The sequence below is a fragment of the Papaver somniferum genome, chromosome 1 (assembly GCF_003573695.1).
Source record: "Papaver somniferum cultivar HN1 chromosome 1, ASM357369v1, whole genome shotgun sequence".
Taxonomy (NCBI): domain Eukaryota; kingdom Viridiplantae; phylum Streptophyta; class Magnoliopsida; order Ranunculales; family Papaveraceae; genus Papaver; species Papaver somniferum.
Genome location: NC_039358.1, coordinates 162,396,849 through 162,413,161, shown reverse-complemented (window position 1 = coordinate 162,413,161; position 16,313 = coordinate 162,396,849). Strand labels below are relative to the sequence as shown.

The 16,313-nt window shown below is 34.7% G+C and overlaps 1 long non-coding RNA gene across 50 annotated transcripts; it reads left to right on the top strand.

Annotated features, from left to right (window-relative positions):
* Nucleotides 1–915: 915 nt before the first annotated feature.
* LOC113306102 lies at nucleotides 916–16,006 on the top strand. 50 transcript variants are annotated; one of them, XR_003338611.1, is made up of 21 exons: nucleotides 916–1,268; nucleotides 1,771–1,840; nucleotides 1,943–2,057; nucleotides 2,455–2,559; nucleotides 3,520–3,726; nucleotides 3,885–4,066; nucleotides 4,558–4,668; nucleotides 5,418–5,477; nucleotides 6,363–6,428; nucleotides 7,206–7,328; nucleotides 7,428–7,516; nucleotides 8,316–8,427; nucleotides 8,613–8,679; nucleotides 8,960–8,991; nucleotides 9,142–9,297; nucleotides 9,385–9,647; nucleotides 11,055–12,553; nucleotides 12,664–12,760; nucleotides 12,868–13,385; nucleotides 14,325–15,592; nucleotides 15,667–16,006. It is a non-coding gene; the product is annotated as an uncharacterized LOC113306102 (long non-coding RNA). The 50 variants fall into 50 exon arrangements; XR_003338613.1 differs by having other exon boundaries at nucleotides 8,947–8,991; XR_003338623.1 differs by lacking the exon at nucleotides 8,960–8,991 and having other exon boundaries at nucleotides 9,209–9,297.
* The last annotated feature ends 307 nt before the right edge of the window (nucleotides 16,007–16,313 follow it).

Here is a 16,313-nt window from a genome sequence, read left to right as displayed (position 1 = left end):
CCTCAAGTTGCCTGAAACACTTAATACAAAACGAAGATCATTCAGACTGTTGCATTTATTCAGTGATGATGATAGTAGGAATATCTTGTATTTGTGATCAGCAACTTATAGTTCTGTTTAATTGATCCTTAATTAGTTTCCTTCCCCTCAAGTTGCTTGCTTTCCCTAATGACTGATTGATTGTTAGTTTAGCTATCATGTTTTTATGTCAGCTGATTTCGCCTCTGTTATTATAATATAAATCAATGCTATTTTATGCTTCGTTTTCTGCTATCATCACAAACAAAAATATATTCTAAGAGTTAGAAATAAGAACTACTGATAGATAGAAACTCTAGGTAGTTTAAAAGAATGCATGAGTCGTGAAGAATGCCCTTGTGCCAAAACTGAAAAATATATGCGATTATTTGGGAAGATAGGACGTATATTTTTAAAAAACTGGATATAACTGTGGTTAAGTCCACATTTGGATGATTATTTGATCTCCATCATCCGACAGTGAGGGTGCTGCGAATTCATTTTTGAACTCGCGGTATTTTCCCAACTTAACTTGCCCCAGTTTGTTGTTAAAGGTAACCTAGAAATGTGCACATACACATTTATGTTCCGGGTTCATGACAGTTATACATGCATGGATAGTCATGAAATGTGGGGGCATGTGATTTTTAAATCCACTAAATCATGTGGTGTAAGTAGCTACGTAATTAATCACTTTAATAAAAAAATGTGGTGTTTGACTTTGAGATTTGAGAGTCATTAAACGGACAAGATTGAACTGGGAGGCTCATCCTGCGGTCCCTATCGTCTTGATCAAGCTATGACTTGGACGGCTGTGAATGAAAGGGGGCCACACTTATGAAGCTCGAGTTTTACCGTATATATCACCTCACAGTTTTATGGAAATCATTCCGATGTTTACCACAGATGTCAAATACTTTTTACCTTTCGAATTCGAAGTTCTTTCACTATATTCTGAATAATTTTTCAGATTGATTGTGTAAAATCGAGATCTTTCACCCATATCAGCATAGTTCAAGTGGTTCTTGTTTTACTTTTATTTAAATCTACGAATGGAAACCCTAATTGCACCTTACTGGCATAGTTGCAGTGGTTCTTATTACTAGCATCATCAGATCATTAAAACGAATCGATCTGCCTCTTTCATCTCCCTTTGGATCCATCTCCTCTACGAAGCTAGGATAAAATTCTCAACAGTGGAGACTCATCCACCGGAGGAAGAAACAGAGGGGAAAATCATCTTTCAGGCTGTAAATTTTCAACCAAATCTCTCACCCTTTATTTCGGTGTTAAATTACTGCTAAAAAATCATTGATACCCTTCTTCAAATCGTTGATACCCTTTTTCAGTATCTCCATGTTTCACCAAATTCGAACTTTTGTCTCAATTTGAAAATCAGTGATGCTACCTCACAGTCCCAAACTGAAATTCTAATCCTATTTTTTGTTTAATTTTAATTGATTTTAATTTTTGTTTTAGGGGGTTATAATGCATTGTTGTTTTGATTCTGGAATAAACAGAGATTAAGTTCAAATCCTTACCTAATTATTTGGTGCTTATTGGGTGTTATTTTGCTTCAATCTAATAAGAGTCTGGCTAAAAAAGTCATCACATTCTTTCAGTTTTAGTTTTTCTAACTCATCAATTTAATGTAAATTGAACTTCTTAGTTTAGATGGGTATAAGTAGATGATGATGTGTGATTGTTGTCCTTTATCTTGATCAGGGTTACCACTTTTTGTTGATTTTGCAGGTGGATAAAAGGGTAACAGTAGGATTCATCAAAATAAAATAATTGATTTGGATTAATGTTTGGTAGAGAGGTATCTGAATAATCTTGATTCTTTGTTCATCAATTTTCTCGGATTTATATTTTACATTAATTTTGATTTGGATTAGTGGTTGTTTATTTTGATTTGGATTAGTGGTTGTTTGCGGCAGTGACCTGGATGTACAATGGCTTCATGATAATGGAGTTTGGTTTGTAGCGAGATTAGTGTTGTTTGAACCAATCTTTATGCATCAAATGAATCTTATGAGGTATTGTTCTTTTAACTGATTTGTGAAATTGATTTTAGAACTAGGTAAAAAGATTGTTTTGTCTAACCATCATTCTTTTCCTCCCCTTATCTCTAAAATTCTAGATGGTGAAGCCTATGCTATAGATGCTTATGATGATGACTAATCAACTTCTTCAGAATCATAAGACACTTTCCTTCGGTTCTATATTCCACTGACTTTAAGATTTTCATGTTGTTTTGCTTAAATTTAATAGAAATTCTGTGGGTTTTTGCTAAATTGCCGAGTTTGTGATTTTACAGGAAAAGAACAAGGAAATATTTTAGTACTGCAATTCTTAAATGTAGGAGTTTGTCGTACTTCTTAGAATGTATTTGTTGCTGTAACTCTAATGCAATTGTTTGGGTGCTCTTTTTAGGCATGTAAACTGAAATTCGGAGATTTTAAAGGAGCATCATTGGACACAGAGTTCGCCATGCGCGACGGGAAGGATAATGTCAAAATTTTGTTTCTCCAAGGACAGGTTGGTACCACTCCCAATAGCACAAAATTCTTAGTTGAAACAGCAAGCAGCCAGGGCTTTACATAACACAGTAGAAATCGCTCCACGTCATGACACTTATATATGGTGGTTTAACACAAATAGTACCAAACTGATTTTAGTTTTAGTACAATCATATTTACAATTGGAGTTTAAATGACACTTGAAGTTCTCATCATTGATATTTTTCTCCTCAACTGCAAGTGGTATATCAACCGTATTGTCTAGGCCTTGAGGTTCATATCAAATGCCCATATGTTTTCTTTTGCTACTTTACCCTGCATTCCTACTTTACATATTTGATAGAATTGTAATTTAAGGAGTAATTGTTTGTTGAACTATCAGGCATACATGACATTTAATGATGTGACGCTGTTGTGGATACCCGATTTATCATCTATTAACAAGTACAGCAGAACGTTACCTCCACTAAATTCTTTCCAGAACCCTACTTCTTCTGCAACTCTTTCAGTATACTTACAACAAACAAAAAAAAAAAACTAGAGCGGAAACCTTAAACCCTACAGAAGAAATATGTACAGATTAGCTTCAAAAGTTGCTTCGTCAATCATGTCTTTGGATCGAAATAAAGCTCCTTTAAACTGATAAATTGCTTCGAACTTTTCATGGGATTTGGTGGATGTCATAATTGTTTTCGTGGAAAAAGTTAAAGGGAGACAGTGTAGATCATAAAGCTGATTCTCCTCTATTACTATGCTTGATCTCATCGCATTAACCTTAATAGAAGCAGAAACCATAGTGTGATATTGTGTTAGATGTTATCATATTTCACCATATGCTTTCATACTAATTCCAGTGAACATCGCCTTTCAAATAGAAATTTACTGTTTTGATTTTACTTTTTCACTCATAGTATATTTATTAGTATGAATAACAACTTAATCTGTTTGATGCTTCTTTTTTCTTTTTAAATTCTTGCAGAAACTAGCAACAACTAGGATTTGAATAAACTATTGGAATAAAATATTGCAGAAATACGTGTTCAAATGGAGAGCTTCAAAACACCCGCACACAATGATAAAACTACTCGAGTTACAGATAGCCGGTTATGGAATTATTCCTTGATATGGATTAATTCCATAACTGGAATTAATTTCAGTTCATTGATATGGTTTTCTACTGTAGTAGGTATGCCACATATCATTTCAAAAAGAAAAATAAATAAAACTATTAGACGACGCCTTTGTATGTATTTTATTTTTCTCTTTAATCCATTGACATTGCCCCTGCTTGATTGAAATGTTCAAAGAATTGACTAGCAAGAGAAATGATTAAAGTTTTTGCAGTTTTTTCTTGCAGGTTTTTTCCGGGTAAAGTCAAGTCCGATAGATTCTCGGCCAGGATTATATCTTGGGGCTTTACATACATGCTTCCATTCAGTGTCGTCTAATATCTGCGTGAATTGTTCTCCTATCAGGGATCTTCCTGCATATTTTCCCATGATGCAACTCCCTTGAAGAAATCCAAGGTACAATTATTTCAGCCTTCTACGAAATACCTTTTAAGCAATCACTGTCTTGATTATAGTTTTTCAGTTCCCGTTTTAAATTAAATCTTCAGAGAGTATGAAAAGGTCCTTCAATTCCTTTTTTTTTGATGGTATTAATTTAAATTTCTATTTTGAACTCTCTTTATGTTATTGATTAAATTAGTATAATATCTGGAGGATCCTTGAAAGGGTATTCATCCGCATAGTTAACTCAGGAAAGCTATCTTTCATTACACTAAAAAATCATCTATCGTGTTTTGATATCCGACCCTAATTATCCCCTTTTGTCTCGGGGTTAATTTGACACTAAAAAATCCCATATTTATTAAAAGAAATTAGGTTGAGTTTTAATTCATCTCTTCAAAGCAAAAAGATGATGAGTAAAGATGGATGTATCCTTTTACTCTTCCAGAAGAAAGAAATCCTAAGTTCTTTCTTCTCTGTTATTCTTTTTGCTCTTTGTGCTCTAGGTTTCTGGCCGTTAAAAATTTATTACGGAAGGAATTTGAACCCTAGGTTTTAAATGTCAATATTATCAAGAATAAGATGAGGTGGGGGAGTGATGGAGATTTGCCGATCAGGTATTTTGATTTCTGCTTCCATATTCTTTCTAAATTTGTGGGATTTTATATCTTGAATTTTAATTATGGATTTTGAATAATTATTAATATGAAATATGAATTGGGGTTTTGTTTATGTTACTGATGGTACAACTCTGGGGGCTTTGTGTTACCAAACATTGATTGTCCCTCACATCACTTGAGAATGAATCTATGAATGTTGTTGAAAGTTGAACCTAATGTTACAGGTCCATCTTATATCTTCTTTTTTGTTGTTGTTGATAGTTAAGTCCATATTATACCTGCATATTTGTATTCAGCAGCGATGATTCACTTGAATAAACCTATATGAAATTATTGAAAATCCAATAAATTTAAGTGAAACATTATTGAATTTGCTTACCTCTGTAATGATATCCCCTATGAGTATTTATCTTACCACCAGCTAATGAATCTTGATCATGTGTATATTGTACAATCTCTAATAATCTCTAAATTGTGTGTGTATATTTTTGAATCCGGGCAGTGATTGTAGTGAGGTATGAAGAAGTTTACGTGCTTATTGTTCTAAAATTTAAATCTTTATTCATAACTGCACGTGAAGTACCCACACGACCCTTATTTTGTGGTGAAGCAATTCTGGAGTTAATGAATATCAAAGAATTAATTTTTTTTTAAAGCTCAGCACTCCTGATTGGGTCTTTAATACCTTGCTGTCTTGCCACAACTTGCACATCTCCTTGATACTTTATACTTTCTACCCTCCACAGCCAAGAAGTATTTTCGCCAGGAAGATGAGGCAGTTTTCACTGCGAATGACACAAATATAGGTAAATATCCATCTAATCATTTTCTTCCTAATGATGTAATTGCTAATAGTGAAATGTTGAGGGGAGTTCTCTTTGTAACTTCTCTGCAATGATTCCCAAGTTATCTGTCATGTATCATTTTCTTACATAATCTATGGATGAGCATGGTAATATGGTGTTCTCTTTGTGCTTTTCTGCATGTATTTAGGACTTGCTTCTTATGTTTTCGCAAAAAATTCAAACGTTCTAGGCGTGTATCTGAATCACTTGAATACGGAATAGTTGGGTCAATTTTAGGAATTATATTAACATAGGAGAGTGTTTTCATAGAAATCTATTCCCATTCCAAAGGTCTTAAGTTGACATAATGATCTGCGAATTTGTGAGTTTATCATGATGTTCTGTTTAGAGGAGTTAAATTGGATGCTCCTTCAGAAGAATCATTTCTGGATTGGATGAATACTCACTTTGTATAGCATCTATATTTGGTATGATTAATTGTAAAAGCTTATTTGTGGCTTTCATGATTCTATCTCTTTTGTCCTGTCAAAAGAGTTCCTTACAAACTCCAAATGTTGAGTACACACGTAGATGCTGCAATCCTCAGCGTAGATTGGTTTTGACTCTTTTCGTGATTGGTTGCTTGCAACTTTTTTGGGTCTGTTTTGTCCTGTATAGGATTTTTTTGGGTCTGTTTTGTTTTGTATAGATTTATCGAATGAATGTTAGAGAAGTTTTTAGGCTCCTAACTTTTTGTCCCTTTGTTTTCGAGTTTGCTCTCCATCTTTTGTTCTGAAGTACTGTAATTAACTTGGACTTTTGATATTTTTTTGATGAGTGCATTTGTTATTTGTTGTTTCTATTATATCAGCGACTCACCCATCTCTGTTATTGATTTCTTTGTAGGTTCAGTCTGGCTTTAAATATCTTGAAAATTAATCATCTATATACGGCTTGCAACTACCAGTCTAGGTAAGGTGTTAGTTTTCTCTTATTATCACTGATTTTCATTTTACTTTAAGTTTGCATGTTCTTATTAAAGTTTTAACATGGAAGTCTCCCTACTACAGTCGTAAGACTTTACTTTCATTTCATACCTCGGAGAGTTGATATTATTTGGGTCATTTAAACAGATAATCTGTCTTCCTTCGATGAAGTTGGTTGCATCTATTTTACTGTCATGGGTTATGCACAATAAGTGGATACAAGGTTTTCCCTTATGCAGTGAATGCATAATAGTCAGTTCTTAAGAGTGAAATGTCCTCTTTTTTCATATCGAGGAAAAGGAAAAGTTCTTCTGCGTCCGCCATCTCTTCCGTTCTTATGAATTCTCTCTGAAACCTCGTGCAATTTTTCATCAGCACTATTTCTCTGAGGAATTCCATTGAAGCAAAGCTATTGGGATGATAGTGCTGATACTTTAGGTTTCTTTTCGTAAAGAGAAGTTGTAAATCTATAACAAGAAATTCGATCTCTATTAACCTAAAATTGTTGCTTTTTATTTTGTACTGCAACAACAGCACTAAATTATTCCCATGAATTATATCAATTTGGAAAGAAATTAGGCTTTTTGCCGTAAAGTTATGGCTGAGAAAACGAAGAGAGACTCAAATTGTAGGGCTATCTTTTTTGAAAACATGGCTACAACAGCAATCGATGATTCTGGTAGATCCGTTTAGTTTATTCCATCAGTTTGTTTTGGTGGTTTTCTTGATTTTGTGTTCTGATAATTTTTTTTGTTTGAAGAAGGTACTATTGTTGATAATAGTGTGGAGATCATGATGTAGCTATTCGTGATTGTTTTTGGAATCATTAATTGCGGTTGAAGATAATAAAATTTAAAGTAGAAGCAAATCCTAGGGTTTTATCTGGGTAAGCTTTTATGATTCTCAATTTGAATTTCTCATTCAGTTTTGTTGTATATTTAGTATATCTAATTGATCAAAGGCTAAAAATCCTAGGGTTTTGCAGGCTTTAGCAAGAGAATCAATCACTTGAAGAAGATAAAGATGTATCAGTGCCACATCAATGACAATGGTGGCGAAGTTCAAAATATAAAGGTAAATAAACTCAAACTCTAATTTTTTTTTTATAGATCATGAAGTATTGATTTCTAAGTATATCTTTATTTCAAATATGAAAGTACATATACTTTGGAAGCTAATTTCAGTATGGCTTTTTTCTTATTTTTGCTGAATATGTATTAACTCAAAAAACCCAATTAATGGCCATTAGTTCAACTCTAATTAATGGATATTGGTAAACCTCTTGCGAAAGGTGATCGGGATAGGATAGACAGGACTGCCGCCTATGCTAAGCAGCTAAAGTACAATGAAGGAAGTTACTAAATGGAAGACATTAGTGAAGAGAAACATGGATGTGCCTACAATTTTCTTTGGTAAAAAACTGATATCGAGTTCGCTTCTGCAGGGACTATAGCATATGAATTATCTCCCGTGACAGAATTTGAAATAAAAAGAACTTTCAGGGTGGTGTGAGACTTATTGAACTCAACATCGTATGTAACTTATCAGGTTCTGAAGGATTAATGTGTTATAATTTGGTTTGCAACTGTCACAAGTATCCTATTGAACGTCTTAATGCCACAACTATTTGTCTTTAGTTGCTAATGTCAAGCCATGCATATAGATTTAGTTCCTGTCTTTACTAACGTACACAAATGTTGCACAGATGTCTCTTCGCACTTCCTTGGTCCTTCTAATGAAAGTGTGGTGCTGTTTTAGGAATCCAATTAATGTTTTTGTCTATTTTAGAAATGCTTCACTAATTTTGGGCCTCTAAAAAATATTCAAACATTGTTTTCATGTTTTTGTCTAAATTCTATGTTGGTTATTGCAGGCAACTTAATGTGGTGGTTGTCTCTGGGACAAAGATGATCGTCGGATTGAGCGATCCTGTGTCCTGGAAAGACTGGCAGCGAGAGTAATTCGGGGCCGTCGATTTGGGCGAGGTATATTTTTGAACATTGGATGCCCTGGGTTCCCGATTTGACCGTGTTTCCTTGGACGAAAAAAAGAAACAAGCTATATCTTTTCTGACTGCCACCGTTCTTCTGAATTATCTCTTCTGAAACTGCATGCAAACCCTTTTCTCGATTCTATCTTTGAGTTCCCGAGCTTACCATTCCATTGATAGGTTAATGAACTTTCCCTGAGTAATTCCATTGAAGCAAATCTGTTGGGATAACACGTTGATATTTTAGGTAATCCTAATCTTTCTGTATTCAATCTATTTTGTGCTCGAAATATCATTGAGGAAGTCCCAATCATAATATCACCATGAGACAATATAACACCATTGAGCTCTGTGAAATATGTTGGAGATGCTACTCTTATGCCTTGGAAATCTCCTTCTCATTATTGTTTGACAGCAACAAGGAGCTTGGGTAAATTAGGTTGCACTTGAGTTGGTTAGCTCGACCAAACTTATCTTATTAATTAAAGTTTTTTGTTTGTTTTGTTTTTATGAGCCTGATTATCTAGACATGCCAGTGAATCAATGTTGTGTCACTTTGGTGAGTATTTTATAGCCTACTCCTGTCTTTACACTCAGATTAGCTGTCTAAAACGATGGTAGTTCAACATATATTATTCTCTTTTTGTTTTGGTTTAATGATAAGAAAATACCTTTTGTTGATATTTTACTACTTACTTGGAACTTACAGGGGTCCAAATTATTGACATTTGCCTGGCAAAACAAGGTTCCTAAGTGGGGGTTTAATCAACTTTCAGGAGCTCTAATCTCTACTTGCCGAAAGTGAAATGCTGCTCAAGACTTCGTTTCTGTAGATGACTTCTTAGGTTTACTGAGTAAGCTGAAGGTAACCTCTCTTCTTACTATCCCTTTATGTCTATGAATAATTTTCGCTTAAGTGTCACTATATTTGCTGTCTTTTCTCAAATGGCAGAGCACATGGTTCTCGATCATGTAGTTGTGGGTTCGACTTCCACAGATGGCATTGTTATTATTCGAGTAGGTGAAAACGAATAAAATTATTTGCGTCATATAGCTAATATTTCCTTCCTCGCCACCGGTACCTCCTATGCAAAACCCAAGAAAATTGTTTTCTCCCTCTCGATTCACCTTGCTGAGTGATTTTGTGATGTAATGATTGGATTTGACCCATCAGAAGCTATCAATGGAAGCCCGGTGTTGATTATATTGTGTCAGGTGTGTCAAAAACTTTGTAATTTATCTTTTTTTTGTTTGCAAGTCTGTCTACTGATTACTTCGAGTAATTGATTGCATCAATCTCAATACCTCAATTCCAAACCGAAATTTAGCGTCATGAAGTGGTTTGTAAGTTTGGATTAGGATTTTTGTTTATTTTTGGTAATCTATTTTATTTTTCTGGATTTAGTTAGAGTTTTTGTTTGATTGATGCTGACGAAGAAAATGGGTTTAATTAAGATTTTTTTATTAGAATTATTAGTGTTTTATTTCATAAATTGATCAATGGAGAACCTAAACTAGAGAGACGTAAAGAGAGAAAATGAAGCCAATTTCTTGGGTTGTGGGTGAACCGAATAGGAGGCAGGTGACGCTCTGGGTTGTCGATATATCCCTATGGTTCCTGGTTGTTTGAATTCAACGCGTAAAATAGCCTTTTCACCTGTCTATTTTTTTTTGATACAAGAACGATGTTCCGACGAATTTTCACCTGTTCCTCTCCGATCATTTTTTGCTTTTACGCAGGAACCTTGAATTGCTTTACAAAAAAAAAAAAAAGGAACCTTGATTTTTTGATTGTCTGTCTCTTTTATTTTGATTCTTCCTTGCTTCCCTGACGTTTTTCATTAAGGTTTGTTGATTTTTATTCAGATTTTAAACCAGGCCAAAGTAAAACGATTAGTTAGTGAAATTTATTAGCTTTAGTGATTTTTTTGTTTGGAGGTTGATAGATTAATGGGAAGCTTATCTTCTTTATCTTATCTAGATTCTAGCAGCTTTCTCGCGTAACTCTTCTCAGATTTGTATTTGATTAGGCTTTTTGATTATTTTTCTGGTGTGGTTTGATTAGGGTTTTTAGTTTTTGATGTTGTTTTCTTCACTACCTTGGTTAGATAACATGAATAGGAGCTCTCTCTCCATCTCGCAAAAAGTTTTTGATTAGGTTACTCGGCAACAAAGTTTTAAATTCTTGCACCACCCTCTTCAGGTAATTGTGAAATTTTGATTTTGAATATCCTTTATAACTCAGCAATGGAGTATAATACAATGGTTTTTTTTTGTTTTGTACATTTAGAATTGTGTAACAGATCCCGATTAACCTAATATCCAAAACATTATGTTACTCCACTCTGATATTCTTCCAGATACGTATTTTTCTAGATACACATTAACTTGGACCTTTGTTATGTCCGGCAAGGGAAACCCTTGAAGTATTAAGATTCCCCTTTTTCAACTACTAAGTTTAATATCATTCTTGAACTTCTGAACTCTTAAATCTCTCTTTGTTAGTGCATATTTAACTGTTAAAGCATAAAATTAACTACAAGAATGTATATCTATTTTTGTCTGTCAAACTTCTCCATGTTTTCTACTACTGAAGTGTTTTTGTTTCCTTTTATTCCGTAGGAATTCAATGAAGATTTTGTCTCTTTTGGGTTTCTCAATTAGCTTATGAGTGAATTGCAGTACTGGAATAATGACAAGCAGGTATTACTATAATTGTATAGTATTGGCATTTATATGGTTTGAAGCTGTGTTTATTTTTCCATGTACTCGATTCTCAATTCTTCCTATACACGTTGGGAACTATGCAGATGTATGGGACTCGAACAAAAACCACCACAAGATTTAGATTTGTAACCAACTACCTCATTATTTTCTTCGATATACTAAAAATATCATTAGACTTTGAGTCAACTGCCTAGGTGTCTTGGATCGTTTATTTTCGTATGTCATTTATTAGGATCTATTGTTCAAATAAATTGAATATTTTGGAAGAGAATTCGTAGTTGCTTGAACTGTCAGAACATTGGTGGTCTTTGTTTTCATGATATTTGTAAATGGATAGTTTACCAGAATTCTGTGACGACTACCCCTTCTACTAATGCTAGCAAACACGGACCCAATTCAACATTGTTAGAACATTTAGGACCATAATCACACTCTGGCTTCGAAGTAACATTTTTGGTACCAAAACCAATAAAAGTTATCATGGTTTCTTCTTTTTAGTATTTGGTATAGAATCCAAGTAAAAAAGTTGAATAACAAGGCACCAATTTACATGGCATAGCTGAAGAGTTTCAATATCATTGTCTATGGGGTCGCATGGAAGTGAAACCTAATGGGTTTTTCTATCTCTTTAGTCAGTATTTCACATTGAAAATGTGACAGTATAACTTCGTGGAACTAAACGAAATACCAAAGACAAGCATACCATACCAAGTATGGTGCACGAATTGATAGATTAATTAAAAAACCATTAAAACAGGCAGAATGATACAGAACGTTTGCCTGTATCAAGAGGTCTCCTTCCCATGGGACATCTGCCCTGTGAAGGAAGCTAATAATTGATTTGGTAATAATTGATTGTTTCTATTACATGTTCCCTACCCTAAAATGACATTCAATGAATTTGTGCAAGAGCGCTGTCTCCAAAAGTCCGGTAAGAACCTGAACAAATTATCTTTGTGGACTCTCTCCTCTTCACAGACCAACCTAAGAATAATATAACAAGGAATCCAATAGTCGCATCCGGCAATGTAATTATCAACATTGGGTTGGATGGAGCCTGCAGATTCAACGGTTGACACTTTTGGTTCAATGTCCATTCCAATGTAACCTCATTACTAAACCACTCTTTGCCTTTTTACTTTCTTATATTCGTCGACCTACACATTTGGCATTAACTGTATGTATCTGCTGTTGTATACATATCCATTCATACTTAAAATTTTACGTCGTACTATCTAGAAGAATTTTGTGGACCGTCTGATGATGATGACGACATGGATACACAGAGTATTGTAAACCAGAAAGCTGATCTAGACCTATCTGGCTAGGCAATAAGCAAGTCTCATTAAAACTGCACTGGCTAGGCAATAAGCAGGACTCATTAAAACTGCAGTGTAAGCTTCTTCGACGTTGAAATAATTAGATATCTTCTCCTAAACTATATATATATATATATCTCTGGTACTTTTTGTTACTGAAAAGGTTATGTTGCATCTGTAAGCAGAATACGCACCTTTGTTCCATCTACTTATGATGGAACAGCGTGTCCAAAAATCATATGTCTCCTACATTGCTAAGAAGTCAACCTTATATGAGATGTGGTAAGCATGAATTCCACAAATCTTGGACAAATAGTCATTTACATACTCTTTAAGTCACCGATCTCCTTCATTATGTTGTTGTTGATGTTATTGTTAAGATGTCGCAGATAACTATTGAGTGGTGCAGAGCAGATTCGTTGGAGATATCACACTTTGCCTTACAAATGCTGACCTACGAAGTGTATGCAACAATCAGTGAATATGCGAAAAATCAATGAACCACTGAACTGTACAATGCCCTTGATCACTTTTAGCTAAGTTACTTGATTTTTCATTTTCTTTTATCTCACTGTCGCTGAATAGGATATATCTATATATTATATACGGCGTTTCCGATTTCAGGTTCATGCTTGGTGAAAAAGCATATAACATGCTTGGCGAAAAGGCATAGATGGTAGTTAGGAATATGATTACCAGAAAGTAAGGGAATTCAAAACACATGGGTGGTGGTGGGTTTAGGACCCTCTCTAGAGAATATGGTCCCTGGGATTGGGATTCCCTTCCCACCATCCAAATATGTTGTACGTGATCATACCTAGAAGATTTACACAAGGCCTTGAAGCTTTATTAAGAAGAACAGGTAGCAGCTGGATCCTAAACAATTTTTTTTGGCAAACACTTAGAGGTAATTCTGATGGCAAGAAAAACCTTTAAATCTGGCCACTCAACTTATTCAAATCTTCATCTGCTTTCAAACTACATAACCTTTAAATATGGAGTGGGTCATATTCTTTGTTATTTGCGGCTGTTCGATGCAAGTTTGTTTTTTTACATAGTTTCTGGATCCTTTTCCTCATCTTTCAGAGCACTTTAAACACGGTAAAGGGTTCTATGTTTTTTTTTTAAATTCTGTTTGATTTTTCAAATTTAGATTTGTATTATTGTTTATGTAACTGTATGTATTGCAACAATCTCTAATTGGGTGTATGGCGCATCGACTTATCTATTGTACGAGATTGCTGAATTTGGTGATTTATGTTATGTGAAATTAAAGTTTTTCAACTGCTCTGATTTCCAATTCATTGTTGAAAAGCTTTAATCATCTCGTCATACTAAACTTAATTGGGTATATATCTCAGCACCTGCTGTAGCTTATTTGGGACGTCTCGCAGCTGATTTATGGGCGATGGACGAAGTGATTTTTCCTCCAAACATATTCATATTCGATCGGATTTTAAGCTGATTATGTTTTTGTTTCAAAGATTTGAATATCAATTTTTTTAAAAACTATTTTAAGTTGTTTTACAATCTGGTGATTGAATTGATAGACCCTTGCTATAATAACATTAACCAGCTATATGCCTTCTTTGCTGCCTAGATCCAAAAGGGAAACGTTCTTAATTATAACTTGATGCCAAAAGAAAATAGATATAAATAGTTTGTTGCGTTTGTATGATAGTTTTAATAAATTTCTCCAAACGCATTGCATATGTCTCTGAAATGTGGGTGGCGCACTGTGCAAGAAACCAAAATGCACTTCTCCTTTAATTTTCAATTTTTTTTTTGTTTCTCTGTGAATTGGATTTCTTATGTTTTTCTTTCTTCATTATTTGGAATTTTGTAGGGGTTCAGATGTATTCTAGAGAACACCACAACTCTGAGTATTTTATGAAATGGTATCTGCTGTCTTAGCTCAAACGGAAGAGCACATGGTTCTCAACCATGTAGTTGTGGTCGACTCCTACAGATGGTATTATATGTGAGTAGGCAGCGTTGTATACTGCCAATGGTTTCGTTATTTGATTCTCCCGGAGTGGGACTCCAACATAAGATTTGGATGAATAATAAACTCTTGGCTATACTCTTGAGGTTTTGTTCTCTCGGAGTGGGACTCCAACATAACATATGGATGAATAATAAACTCTTGGCTATACTCTTGAGGTTTTGTTCTTGAAGAAGCACGATTCTGCCGTCAGCGCATATTCAACCAGATGAAGTTTTGTTACAGAGTTCTTCATTTAATTCTGATAGGTGCACTTTGGTTTCATTCAGTTTTTGAAGGGATAGCCATTGGAATTGCAGGTATTCTATTAACCGTTGCAATATGCAACTGGACAAGACGTTCACCTACTTAGAAACGATCCTGGGCTTGATTGAGGGTGGAGAGTGGTTCCACATGGTACATAAGAAATGCACTAAAAAAGTTGATTATGATGATGAGTCTTCCTGCAGTAAGTGCAAAAAAGATTTTGAAGAAGTGCCATGGTAATTGTAATCCACAAATTAAACCTAGCCGCAAGGGATGCCACATCAATTGCGGTATTTACTGTGATGGGAGAGACTGCGGAAAAAAACGGCAGAAAGTAGATTAGATGCACTGCTGATGAACATGTTAATTACAAGGTACACTGCAGCGAGGTATGCACAAATTAGCATGGATAATTATTATGATTGAATGGATGTTGTACGGTGGAATCATGTTCACCAAGTTATATTGTCTAATTGGAGGTCAACTAAGCAGAGCAGGCAGAAAGTTGATTTAACAAGATCAAGATGAAACTCTTATTTTCAAATTGGTCATTAGGGAGTGCAGTATAACCAACCAATCTGGCAAATTCACAGTTCTAAAATTTTTCGAAGTCAGATAATTTTGAGTCGAAAGATTCAGATTCGGTTGCAGATAACAAGGTACAACATTAATTATGTATGGTATGATACGGATTTCGTCATGTCCACAGGATCCAGACGCAGAAAATGTTGTGCCACCTATCAAGGAGAAAGAGGAAAAAGTTAAGAGAAGAAGGAAGAGGAAACCAACAATCAAAGTTGGAGTAACAACATGAAAGCACCAAGGACACCAGTCAAAACCGGTCAAAGCCTGATAACTATCAGGTAACAGTGTGCTGAGAATTACAATTGTTTTGTGCAACAATTTGTGGGTTAATCTTGGATGATTCCGTGTGCAGGGAGACGGGCTTCAAGATGTCATCCCCAAGAATCTTCCAAATAAGAGATAAACATAGTTGATCCATGAATATTCGATCTTTCTGTTTGCCAATCTCGACCTTTCGGGGGAGAAATCAAGGCCTTCGGACTGCAAATTTAAATTACCTCGGGGAGTTGTAAATTACCACTGAACCAAGTGTTGTTCGATGTATACTTTTAACCTAGGAATCTACGATGGCGTAGGAATGAGTGTATAAAAAATCAAAATAGGCTAAATACATTTGGTGAATAAGAATCTTAAATTTCTATGTATACTTTTAACCTACAAAAACTGATGATTTTTCTAAGCTTAAACCGTTATATGCTTCTTAGAATTCTTGATTACTTAAAATGTGAAATTAAGCTTAGAAATTGCCACCAAGATTGCTGGGAGTCCAAAGGTGCAGGCAGGCGTTGATTGAGTTGGTACATTAATTGTCTTTTAAGTACTTCAATCACGGTTGCAATATTCTTCTCATCATCAAAAGGTTTGCTAGATAAACCATCTTATATGGTTTTGGCTTTTAGATCAGAAAATTTCGTCTTGGCTTTTATATAAGAAAATTTCGTCTTGGCTTTGTCAAGAGGTATGGCCAATTGGAAAATTGCTGCAGCGGGTAAACTTATT